The 12675-nt window shown below is 36.7% G+C and overlaps 1 pseudogene; it reads left to right on the top strand.

Moving 5' to 3' along the window:
* Positions 1-12001, top strand: part of LOC119807262 — a 30181-nt pseudogene extending 18180 nt beyond the window's left edge.
* The last annotated feature ends 674 nt before the right edge of the window (positions 12002-12675 follow it).

The following is a 12675-nucleotide window of genomic DNA, read 5'->3' as shown; positions in this document are numbered from 1 at the left end:
AGAAAGAAAAAAAAGAAAAAAAAGAAAAAAAAACCTTGTAGTAATACTAATGTATATGAAAAAAGTGTATTATCATACATAAAAACATATTAAATCATAAATTTGATTGCAATTCTTTTCTGTACAACTAGGCAATTTAAAAGTTTATTGATGGATTTATATAATTATTTTTATCATTTTTTAAAAGGCAAAAAGGAGATGCAGTTAGAATGAGGTAAAGTTTTTACTCTTTAGATAAATTTTATTTCCCTTTGAAAAAATTGGGACCCTTTTAGCCCTACTGGATTTCCTTGCCAGCCTTAATGTGAGGGTTTGTATTAGCTTATCTCTATTTGTGATTTTGATGTCCCTGGGAGGCCTGCTCTTTTCTCAGGTGGAGGGTGTGTCCAGAGAGTAGAGACTGGGAGTGGAGGGAGTGGAAGCTCTGGTTGGGATATTAAAAAAAAAAAAAAAAAAAAAAAAAAAAAAAACTGTTCTATTTAGCTAAAATACAGTTGCAAACTTTAGGGGAATCCAATATGAAAATTAAATTTTAAAAATAAAGCAAAAGGAACCTAGATATGAAATATATATCATAAAATAATGTCTGTCTGTTAGATTGCAAAATGCAGTCAAAATGGAGTAGCCAAAGGAAAAAGAAGATATTTTTTAAAAGGTAAAAAGGCGAATACTTTCAATGTTTTATTACTTTAGTACTTATATTATCGCAAAGCAGATTAAATTCAGAACCAAAATTAAGAGAGCAGCAGAAAGAGCAGAAGAGAGCAATGCTGTAGTTACCTACCTGTGGTCTCTAAGTGAAAGGGGAGCTTTAAACCGGGCAACAGATATCTAAAGCATTTTTTAAAAATAGCTATACAAAGATCTGAAGCTGATTTATTACCAAACAAAATATATATTAAGACAAAATTAATCACTGGATGGAAACATTTCATGACATGTGTGATTATATGAGCTTGGAGCTTAGGTCTCTCTCAGACAATTTGCTTCTCTGAGGAAATCAGGAAGAGCTGTGACAGGACCAGAGAGTGCAGAGAGTCCGTTCTCCGTCTTGCATTCTTGCTGAGGCCATTTCAGGCTTAATTAGAATCTGCACTTCTTGATGAAAAGTATCAAGGAAAATTACTCACGCAGATAATTTATCTTAGCCTCTGTTAAGCTGCCTGTATTTGAGGACCCCCTTTAATTGTTTGTCTTGGCTTCTTCTGAACTGTTTGTTTCTGAGAAATACCCCACAGCTGCCATTCTTGATGCTAGGAAGTGGTTTTCTTTTCTTCAAAAATCCAATGCCTTCGACACTTAGGCTACACTTAGGTCCTGAATACCTGAGTGTAGGCCCAGCTGACTGTAACAAAGACTTTCAGTTTACTATAAACTGTGTTTGAACAGTTTTCTATGGTGAGCTTCCCATAATAGTGTTTATGAAAATTTTCACCTGATTCCTACTCTCATGTGGATTCCTGAAGGCAAGCTTCCTGAATTCATTGCTAAACGGCCAAACAAGTCCCTGAGAAGACACTGAGAAAAGACAAGTGTTAGACTCCCTTCCACTATGCAAGAAAGTATAAAATCCCCATTTTCATTTTACAAATGCATTTCTATTTACAAAATCAATTCTCTTATATATAAAAACAATTTCACCAACCTCAAATATTGTTCATCCACCTTTAACAAAAATTAAAATTTTCTACAGTAAGGTAGGCATCAAACTTAATGGACAAAATGCTCCTAAAGCCATGGAGGCATGAGATGTGTACACATAGAGTGGGAAGAACTCTGAACACAAGAATCTAAGCTCATACATTCTGTGGGGTGAATAGATGTCACAGGTACATCAGAGGCTCTTTGTTAGACAGTTACATGATTAAATGCTTTTGCTTATGTCTAATATCTTCCTATAATATCCTCCTTAGAAAATCATGTCTCAAATCTTTGACTATTATAGATCATTGCTTACACTTTATCATTGAAATGATATGTAATGTTATATAGTCACATACAAGACAAAAATGACACCTTATTTTATTTTTGACAACATTGTTTATGTGCTAGTCCTTGCACAGAAAGCAATTTTTTTCTATCTAGAAACATGAATCAGTGAGATAAGGGTCCACTGTAATACTGATGATGTCAGTTGATAAGAATGCACTACTTTGTAGACTCTTTCCATGGTGTATTAAGAGAACTGCACAATGTACTCTGGTCATGGTTTGACCTAAAGTATAATCAAATCTGTGAAACAGCGGAAGCTTTCCATAATGGAAATTTTATGCCATTGCTTTGTCAGGTTACCAGTTCTCTCGCTCTGGCCTAAATAGAAATTTTGTCCTCTCTTTGCAGGTACTGTGGTATGGAGAAGATTAGGTATACATCAGCTAAACAGTGGTGTTGACCTACGAGAGCCTGGAATATGAAATTGACCCAGGAAGAAGCTGCCGATTAAAGCTAAGGCAGGCAGAGTAGGCAATAATGAGGTGATATGTTGGGAGTCACAACTCACTGGAAAAAAGGAAAATGAAAACAGAAAACAAAAAAAAAGCCTCCAGAAAAATTTCATCTTGAATTAGAAATAAGAAATTAAAGAAAAATAAAAGGAAAATATTTTGTTATTTTTTTTCTCCAGTGGCTATAAAGTCATGAGAAACCTCTGAGAGTAAGAAAAGCAACTTTCTGAAATTATTTTTAGACTTAGAATGAGAATAAGGTTAAGTTTCCTTGGAGACATAGTTCTTTCAGGCCAAATCTAGCTTGATCTGAAGTAACTTGAATATGAAAGATTTAACTGTTGCCTGCTTTTCCTGAATCAACCAAATTATTAGAGGTTCACATATTTCTGAACAGAAACAGATTTTTAAATAATGATCCCTGACTCCAGGACTTACACATTGTATCCTCTCTAAAATTCACATTATAAAAGAAAATATATAGCAAATCAAATTTATTCTGGGTACAATACATAATGACATTGTGATCAAAATTTTTAAATTAAAAATAGATACTTTAAAATGTTTGTTAAAAGTTTTGACTTAAAAATCTTTAAAATACCTCAAGGAGTATTCTTACATTTTAAAAATCACTATTTTTAGACTAGAATAATCACTTATAAAATTGTCATGATGAAATCTGTCAAAAAAAACTTTATTCAATTTTCTTGCACATAACTGAAAATGTGCTCAACTAAAGTTATTATTATTTTGATAAATTTGACAATTATTAATAAATAACAAAGCATATGTGTCTGAGCATGAATAGTTAGTACTTTTTGCTTGCAGATTTTATTTTATGTTCATTTATCTGTTTGTAAACTACAAGTACGTGATTGTACTAGGGCAGAGGTTTTAAAATCTCATGTGAGTAAAGATGTTTTTTGCTTAGTACAGATGCTCAAAGCTGGCCTAAAGGACAAGAAAAGAGCACAGAAGCTTCACACTTTAATCTCAGGAAAGCGAAGGAGATCTGGTGCTTGTATGCTTGGAGTTCAGTCCTGTAGATAATGGTTTCGCATCCTGCATCTAGAAATAAACCCCTAGAAATCACATTTTTTCTGATTGCTTATAAAGAACAAATCAGAAGGTCATGTATCATTGTTTGGCACAGTATAAAAGCTTCTTTTAGTCACATCAGTGAGATTTAAGAAAAGTATATTATCAGGAACAGGTGTTAGACGTAAAACATCCTTAGAAGAGGAAATCTTGTCCCTTGGGAACGTAAACCTCAGACAAGTGGTTTCATATTATGAATAGAAAGTTTCTGTCTATTGCTATCATGGCCCATCCTCTTTCTAACCCTTTCTTCATTTCATCTAATGACCAAATATACCTGATCAGTTCTCTGCACTGGCTGAAATATACTTTTTTGTACCTTCTTATGCAGCGGACACCATGGGGGTTGGGATGTAGCAAGCCTATTCATAAAGTTCAGAGTATAATATAACAGTCTTTGTCCATCAACATTGACCTATCAATCTATTCCCTTTCTCATCATACACCCTGTGTATGACAAAGGTTCTGCTATAGTCTTATACATTCCCATACTGTGCTTCCCTATCCCAGAGCTGTTCCTGAATAGCTAATCCTTGTCTTGTAGATATACAGAATATCATTATTAAAAGAGATTGTGCAAAGCCCATATCCTGCATAGCCAGCTAATTGAGAAACCTGTCTATGCCTCAGCAGTGGCTAATACTGGGCCGCCTATCATTGACCTCCATGAAGCCTAGTCCCATAGGACACGTAGCTCCCATCCGGCATAATGACATATGTCATGTCACACAGGCAACACTGGAGTTGGTGTGGCACTGAAGAGTGACACTCTACAAGATTTTACAAATGGAGAATTAGAGGTCATTTGCAATCCCAACAATTGCTATCCATACTGAGCAACTAAAAGCTAAATGGTTCAGTCTTCTGGATATCTTACAATTTGTTAGTTAGGTACTATAAGTAAAATCAAAGATGCTAGCTTCTGAAAAATTTTAAAACTCCTGATTACACTTTAAGATTTCTCTGCTACACACCTCACCTCATCTCCCTTTTTCTAAAAGCATATAATTAACTCTTTGTATAAAACATTTATCCTGCTATGTCTTTAGCCTGTACAGTCTGTCAATAAAATCAAGGATAACCACATGCCTAAATCCTGGTGAGTCTTAACCTTTCTTGCTTATATGAATCTCTCCATCCCCATTTCTAGTCCTTTGACTTTTCTTCAACTTCTTGAAATTCAAAAATTTTATGTCATCTAAGAGGACCTGCCTCAGCCCTGCTGTTTAGGACCATTGTTGTCAGGTATAGTTTCTTCTCTTACTGTTCGGGACGATGCAGTGATAACTCAAGTGGGGATGGGTGAGACACTTCTACAGAATACACAGGACCTAATCTCTCAATTAACATGTTACTACAAACTGCAAAATACAGTTTAGGTAGGAATACCCCTACTGTTGGAAGACAAGAGATAAAGCTGAGACTAATCCCATGCCTCCTACTACTGCCTTCCAAATGATGTCTGTTTTGGTTGTTGTTTACCATTATTTCCATATATAACCACAACTTGCTAAGGCCATTTAATAGTACTTCTGTGACCATAATTTCAAAGTTTACCACTTTGCATTGGATGACCAACTAGTGGCTCATCCAAGGGAGACACTCTCTTCTTCTCTTTCAGTTGTCATTAGTTGCCTGTAACTCTTTATCTGAGAGTGGAAAACCATGAGATTTTCCATTTCCACATTAGCGTGTTGGCATGTCTATTGGTATTATCATTGTTTAGGTCTTGTTTAGGCAGTCATATTATTGAGTTATTATAAATGTAGCTTCTCTGACATTTTTAGGAGACATATTTTCACATCACACTTCTAGCTCCTGTAATGCCCTACCCCTCCTGCAATGTACTCTGAGGCTTAGGTCAGGAGTTGTAGATGCAATAGCTGAGTCTGGGCTCCTAATGATTTACATTATGAGCAGCTGCGTTTTCAGCAATGGTATTTGTATGCTGAAAGAAAAGTTTCCTTGATGAGGAATGAGAACTATACTTATCTCAGGGTATAAGAATAAGTTTTAGAATGAATGAAGAAAATTATGCTGGTTTAGTAAATTGAGAGTAATAGGCTCTCTTCTGAGACCAATGACCTCTCTACCCACCATGAATTTGGCTATGTTTCTAATACAAGGGCTTCTGCCTGTTGATAGACTTGAAGACCAACTAGAACACCTGGGAACCCCTCAAAAGTCAAATCTCTTGCCAACCCTAAAATGGCTCCCTTAATTAAGATATATACTTCCCTGCTCCCACATCCACCCCTCTTTCATCCCAACCATCCCATTCCCTCAAGCTTTCCCCTTCCTCCCCTTCTCTCTTCTCTCTCCCCATCTCCCTTATCCCCACCCCACCCCCACCCTTGCTCCCAACCCCTGCCCGGCAATCTTGTCTACTTCCAATATCCAGGAGGATAACTATATGTTTTTCTTTGGGTTCACCTTCTTATTTACCTTCTCTAGGACCAAGAATTATAGGCTCAGTGTCCTTTATTTATGGCTAGAATCCTCTTATGTGTGAGTACATACCATATTCCTCTTTTTGGGTCTGGGTTACCTCACTCAGTAAAGTGTTTTCTATTTCCATCCATTTGCATGCAAAATTCAAGATGTCATTGTTTTTTAACCGCTGAGTAGAACTCTAAAGTGTATATGTGGCACACCTTCTTTATCCATTCTTCTGTTGAGGGGCATCTAGGTTGTTTCCAAGTTCTGGCTATCACAAATAGTGCTGCTATGAACATAGTTGAACAAATGCTTTTGTAGTATGATTGGGCATCTCTTGGGTATATTCCCAAGAGTGGATTTTAGATGTCCCCAGCTTGTTCCTTGGGCAGCAGAAGGAGAGGGTGCCTGAACTGGCCTTGTCTTATAGCCACACTGATGAATATCTTGCATATTACCATAGAACCTTCATCTGGAGATGGATGGAGATAGAGACAGAGACCCACATTGGAATACTGAACTGAGCTCCCAAGGTCCAAATGAAGAGCAGAAGGAGGGAGAACATGACCAAAGAAGTCAGGACTGTGAGGGGTGCATCCACCCACTAAGACGGTGGAACTGATCTAATGGGAGATCACCAAGGCCAATTGGAATGGGACTGATGGAGCATGTGATCAAACTTGACTCTCTGAATGTGACTGACCGTGGAGGCTGACGGAGAAGCCAAGGACAATGGCACTGGGTTTTGATTCTCCTGCATGGATGGGCTTTGTGGGAGCCTTGACCATTTGGAGGCTCACCTTCGTGGACCTGGGGGGAGCGGGGAGGACCTTGGACTTCCTATAGGGTAAGGAACCCTGACTGCTCTTTGGCCTGGAGAGGGAGGGAGAGAGGGAGTGAGGAGAGAGGAGGGAAGTGGGAGGAGGGAAGGAGGTGGAAATTTTTAATAAAAAATTATCAGCATACATTTTTAGAAGTTTGGACAGATTAAAAAACTTTCTTGTTAAATGTAAAAAAATTGAAAAAAAAGACCAACTAGACAGGTTCTGGTTACTGTCAAGATATGAGTGCCACTATTGTATCTTAAAAGGTGTCTTGCTATGGTGACCTCTATTATGGCTTATAACTTCACAGATAGATAGTACGATTGATTATTTCTTGCCATAAGAAGCTTGCATGGTATTTTCTGGGACTATAAAAGCTATACTACAGAAAAGAGGTTTTCAGGTAAGAATAGATCCAATCCTACAAGAAAGCTTTTCAACTTATTTTAAGGTCTGTGTTTGTCAGTCTCTTTCTGGTTTTAATAAACTGAGCACATACAGAAAATGCCAATTTATGAGTGACTTAATATCTCAAATTAGGAATATTTAGTTAAGGATGATTAAGATGCTATTTTCCAGACCTCATTGTAAATAATATCACTACTATGCAATGAATATATGATTCCCAAAGAATTTTAGGTTAGGTTTGCTTATTCTTTATGGTAATGATTTTTAGATTCCATAAGTAGAATCTAATAATGGTCAACAAAGATAATGGGCAAGCCCAATATAACCAAGATGCTTGAACAGAAATGGAAACACTAGTTATCATATTTGTGTCTATACTGAAAAGTTCATAGTGGTACTTGGAAACCAGAGCATGTTCATGCAGTAAATAATAATAATGCCATGTAATAAAGACATTGAGATACATGTTTATAGTCATTAAAATGTTTTAAATAAGAAATTATGAAAAACATTTACTGTGCTAGCAAAATGGCTCAGATGATAAAGGCACTTGATGACAACCCTAAAAACTTGAGTTCAATCCTCAGTACCCATGTAATAGGAGAAAACTGACCATCAAACACTGTACTCTACCACCATAAATATATCTTGATACATGTGAATGTAAAAACAAAATTAAAGCACATTTATATACAAATAATTCATTACCAGAAAGTTATTTCAAGAGAAAAAGTTAAAATAAAATTATTAAAGCTTTTTTGCCTCACCATTGATAATCACTGTCTTAGTCACTGATCTGTTGTTGTGAAAAGAAATCATGATGAAGACCACTTACACGCAGAAGCCTTTAACTGGGGACTTGCTTCCAATTTAGGAAGGTTAGTCATGGTCATCATGACAGGAAGCAGACAGACAGGTGCTAGAGTAATAGCTGAGAGCTTTAAATCCAGCAGGCTGAGACAGCAATACTGGGCCTGATATGGGTGTTTTAAACCTCAAAAGCTAAACCCCAGTGATATACCTTTTCCATCAAGGGAATACCCCCAATCCTTTGCAAAAGATTTTACTTTCTCATGACTAAACAATTAGATATATGAACCTATGGGGTCCCTTCTCATTCAAAGCAATATAATCACTTTCTTCTTAGAAAATTCTATGTTACAATGCTTGGTATACATACACAGAATTAGAGAGTTGTTTTACAGAAGGCTTGTATTAGATTGTGCTAAATAAATACCTGAGATAGTAGTTCTCTATACCACTAATATATGTTTCTTTAACAAAAAGTTTCTAAAATTACATGTAACTAAAATTTGTTGTCCAATAGTAATACACTTGTTCATAGAGAATATGCAAATATATTTATTTAAATTATATTATAGTTATTATTTTTATCTTATTTTTTTCTTTTTTTTCTCATTTTTTTATTAAAGATTTCCATCTCCTCCCCTCCTCCTCCCCCTTCCCTACCCTCCCTTCCACCCATACCCCCACTCCACCCCTCTCCAAAGACAAAGAGCCATCAGGGTTCCCTTCACTATGTTAAGTCCAAGGTCCTCCCAGCTCCCCCTAAGTCGATGGAACAGGGGACCAAACCGGACTCTATGAATGTGGCTGATGGTGGAGGAGGACTGAGAAACCAAGGACAACGGCGATGAGCATGAACTCTACAGCATGGACGGGCTCACTGTGAGCCTTGTCAGTTTATTTTTATCTTATTTTTATATATTTATTTTATTTATATATGAATTCCAAACTAGCATAAACAGAAATATATATACATACATACATATATATATATATATATATATATATATATATATAAAATTTATAGTAGGAAGAAAGATCAAGCTTGCAAATGTAGCCAAAATGTTTCCAGAAAATCAAAACATTAAGATATACTTAAATGAATGGGGATATGGCTTAATAAGTAAGTACTGCCTTACCAATATAAGGACCTGAATTTGATCTCCATAATCGCTGTAAAAATGTGGAGCCGCATGTTGTGTTGTAATTCCAGGGCTCAGAGATGGAAATAAAAAGATTCTGGGGCCGGGCGGTGGTGGCGCATTCCTTTAATCCCAGCACTCGGGAGGCAGAGGCAGGCGGATCTCTGTGAGTTCGAGACCAGCCTGGTCTACAAGAGCTAGTTCCAGGACAGGCTCCAAAGCTACAGAGAAAACCTGTCTCGAAAAACAAAACAAAACAAAACAAACAAAAAAAAAAAGATTCTGGGGAAGGCTGGCCAATCACTATGACTTAATTGGTAAATTCCAGACTAACATGAGACCTAATGTGAAAGGCAATAGAGGTTTTTTTTTTTTTAACGCCAACAGTAGTTGTACTTTGGCCTTTATATACATGAATGGACACATACAAGTCCACTCATTTGAATATATATATATATATATATATATATATATATATTTCTTGTGAACAATAATAGGCACACACACTAGTATACAGATATGCCGAAACATCAATAAAGATATAAGGGATTCTTAAAGATGTGTTGTAATTGATAGCATTGAGCCTTTTAAATATATGAACATTTCTGAGTGTTTTTGAAAAGTAGAAAGGGTATTTTAAATAATATCCTACCTATAACTGAAGGCTTTTGTCTTTTGTTGGTTATGGATGTTTGAAACACAATTTGTAACTAAAAAAAATATTGAACAAAAGATGGACCTCTGTGCAAGTTCGTGGGCTCTGTCTGCTCAGGGTCTGGGAGCAGCACAAGGACAAGGAACAGCAGCAACTCCTCTGGACCGACACTGTTAGGGTCGTCCTTTCTGCTCCATCCCTGATGCTGGCAGAATAATATGGGTACAGTCTCAATCCGAACTCAAGCCTGGTGAGATTAAACCAATGAACAAGAGAGATTGGGATCAGCAGGCCTACAGGTATGAGGACTGTGGCAAGTGCACATGTAAGGAATGCATCTAACTAAGGACTCCTGGCCATAGGACTAGATGTGTGACAAGCAGTGCTCAATACACAATGTCAGCACTGCGCGATTTGGGTGGGTCATGTGGTAGGTCTCTTCTATCACTGCTCCAATGATGATGAAGACAATTGTGCTGACAATTCTTGTTCTTAAAGTCAGTCACATTGTGCTACACAATGATCAGCTATGAGTGCTGTGTCTCTCTTTTTGTCTTGTTTATGGTGTTACCTTTCAGCCAAGGGTTGCCTTAAATTGTGCCTAAGGTAGTATGATCGAGTGAACAGGTCTGAATGCTTTTGTGAAAACTCAAACACTTTTTGCTGCAAAGCTCCCAGTGTCCCACCTCCCATACCCTGGAACTTTGAAAAACCTAAACTATCATTGTTTATCAGGAAAGTTGCAGTAATTAGAATTGTTTCTCCACCCTGTTTTTTTTTTTGTTTGTTTGTTTTCTTTAAAACACACAGTTACAGCCAACTAAAAAGTTTTGATCTTGACTCTGTTAACAGAGGGTTATGTGTTAGTTGTTTATATTGAGACACTTTTATGTGTGTGTGTCCATGGGCCATCTGTTTGTTTTTTTGTTTAATTTTTGAGACAGGGTGTCTCTGTGTAGCTCTTGCTGTCCTGGAACTTGCTCTGTAAATCAGGTTGGCTTTGAACTCGCAGAGATCCTTTTGCCTCTGACTCCCAAATGTTGGGATGAAAGGCTTGCACCACCATGGCTGATTGACTATGTGCCATTCTCTCTTCTCCCCTACAACTCTTCCCTAGCCCCATCTCTCTCTCAAATTTATGGCTTTTTGGACATCAGTGAATATATATATATATATATATATATATATATATATATATTTGACTGAATGCATTGCTCCAATATACTGTTTCCAAAGCCAAGGTTTGGACAGACTATGTGTAGCTTGTCCTTGGTAAAAACTGATTCTTTTTCACTCAGGAGGGAATTAGCTATATAAAAGTCTGAATGTCCTGAGTTTCCAGATCTTTCTTTCACTCAAAACTGTCATAAATTGTTGTCAAGCCACATCAGTATTTAATATGATATAATTAAAAAAATAAAGAAGGCCCAATTAAAATATTGATCCAAGTTCATGTGCTGGAGGCATTTCAGATGAACAAGCTTCAATTCTATCAACAATGGTTAATCAAGGACATTGAAATGGACAAACTAACACCCCAGAATGCCCCCCAGAAACATTTTGATTTCCATCCCTTGCCTGACTATATCCCAGGAATCTATTATTTCCTTCCATAAAGTTCATAACAGTATAGCATAGTACCAAAGCCCTGTGGAAGTATAAGCATTAACATTTCCATGTTAGTCCTGAGCATGGTCTATATCCCTTGGATTATTCCAGCATGACATCCTTATTCTAAAGGAAAGAGCAAACAAACAAAAAACAAAAATTTACCAAACACTTCCTAAATCACTCCCAACTTCCTGTTATTTACTCAAGTATTTAGTGTTGAAACATCCTCAAATTCGCAAAAGAAAATGTTGGCTTTTTAATTTAACTACATATTGCTAACTACAGTAGGAGTGCAGTAGGGTTGTCTTTGTTGTAGGAAATGTGTCATTGAGGTAGATTCTGAGGATTAAAATGCCCATGCCAGGCCTGGAGTCTCTCTCTTTGCTTGCGGAACAGGAGGTACTATTTCTCCATCACCACGCCAGCCTGAATGCTGTTGTGCTCCCAGCCTTGATAATGATACTGGACTTGATAATGAACTAACCTGCCTAAATTCTAGGTACCCCACTAATTAAATGTTTTCTCTTATAGGACTTGTCTTGGTCATGTATTGGTATTGTCATACCAATAGCATAGTGACAAAGACAAATTATGTTTGAAAATATCAATAGTATAATATGCAAAATTTGTGATTCCTATTAGTGACATTCACAGATATTACTGATACCATTTTGGTTTATGGTTTTTTTTCAGAATTGGATGAATAACTGCTAAATTTTATTTATTGGACTCTGCAACAAACATATGAAATTAGATTTAAAAACATATCAAAATAAAATTAATAAAAGCAAAAATAGAATACATTTGTTTGATTTTAAGCTGCATGGTTCTGAGCAGCTCCTCCCTTTCTCCAGAGTGTCATATTCTACTGCTAGCTAGCAACAAAGATTCATGGACTTTTATGTGTGGACATAAATCCTTCAATGTTTTCACGAGAGTCAATCGACCTTGGGTTCATAGCACATATCCTACAGCAAATCAAGCCCTGTTGCTTACAAACAGATGAACTGAACACTACTGTTCATAGCTCATTTAATTCTTGCCTAACATTGCCTTTGAAATTAATATATAAATGCCCCTATAAGGTACATTTCTTCCATAATTATAAACAACACACTAAGTTTTCCTGGCAAAAGTCAGAGGCAGATGCAAGACTGGCACAGCAGAGTATCTGCATTCAGATTGTTTGAAGCATTGTGTGCAACATGTCCTCATACACATAGTTTCACATACCCAAGGTATGCAAGTAG

Source organism: Arvicola amphibius, chromosome 2 (assembly GCF_903992535.2).
Source record: "Arvicola amphibius chromosome 2, mArvAmp1.2, whole genome shotgun sequence".
Lineage (NCBI taxonomy): Eukaryota > Metazoa > Chordata > Mammalia > Rodentia > Cricetidae > Arvicola > Arvicola amphibius.
This window is presented reverse-complemented; position numbering and strand designations above follow the sequence as displayed.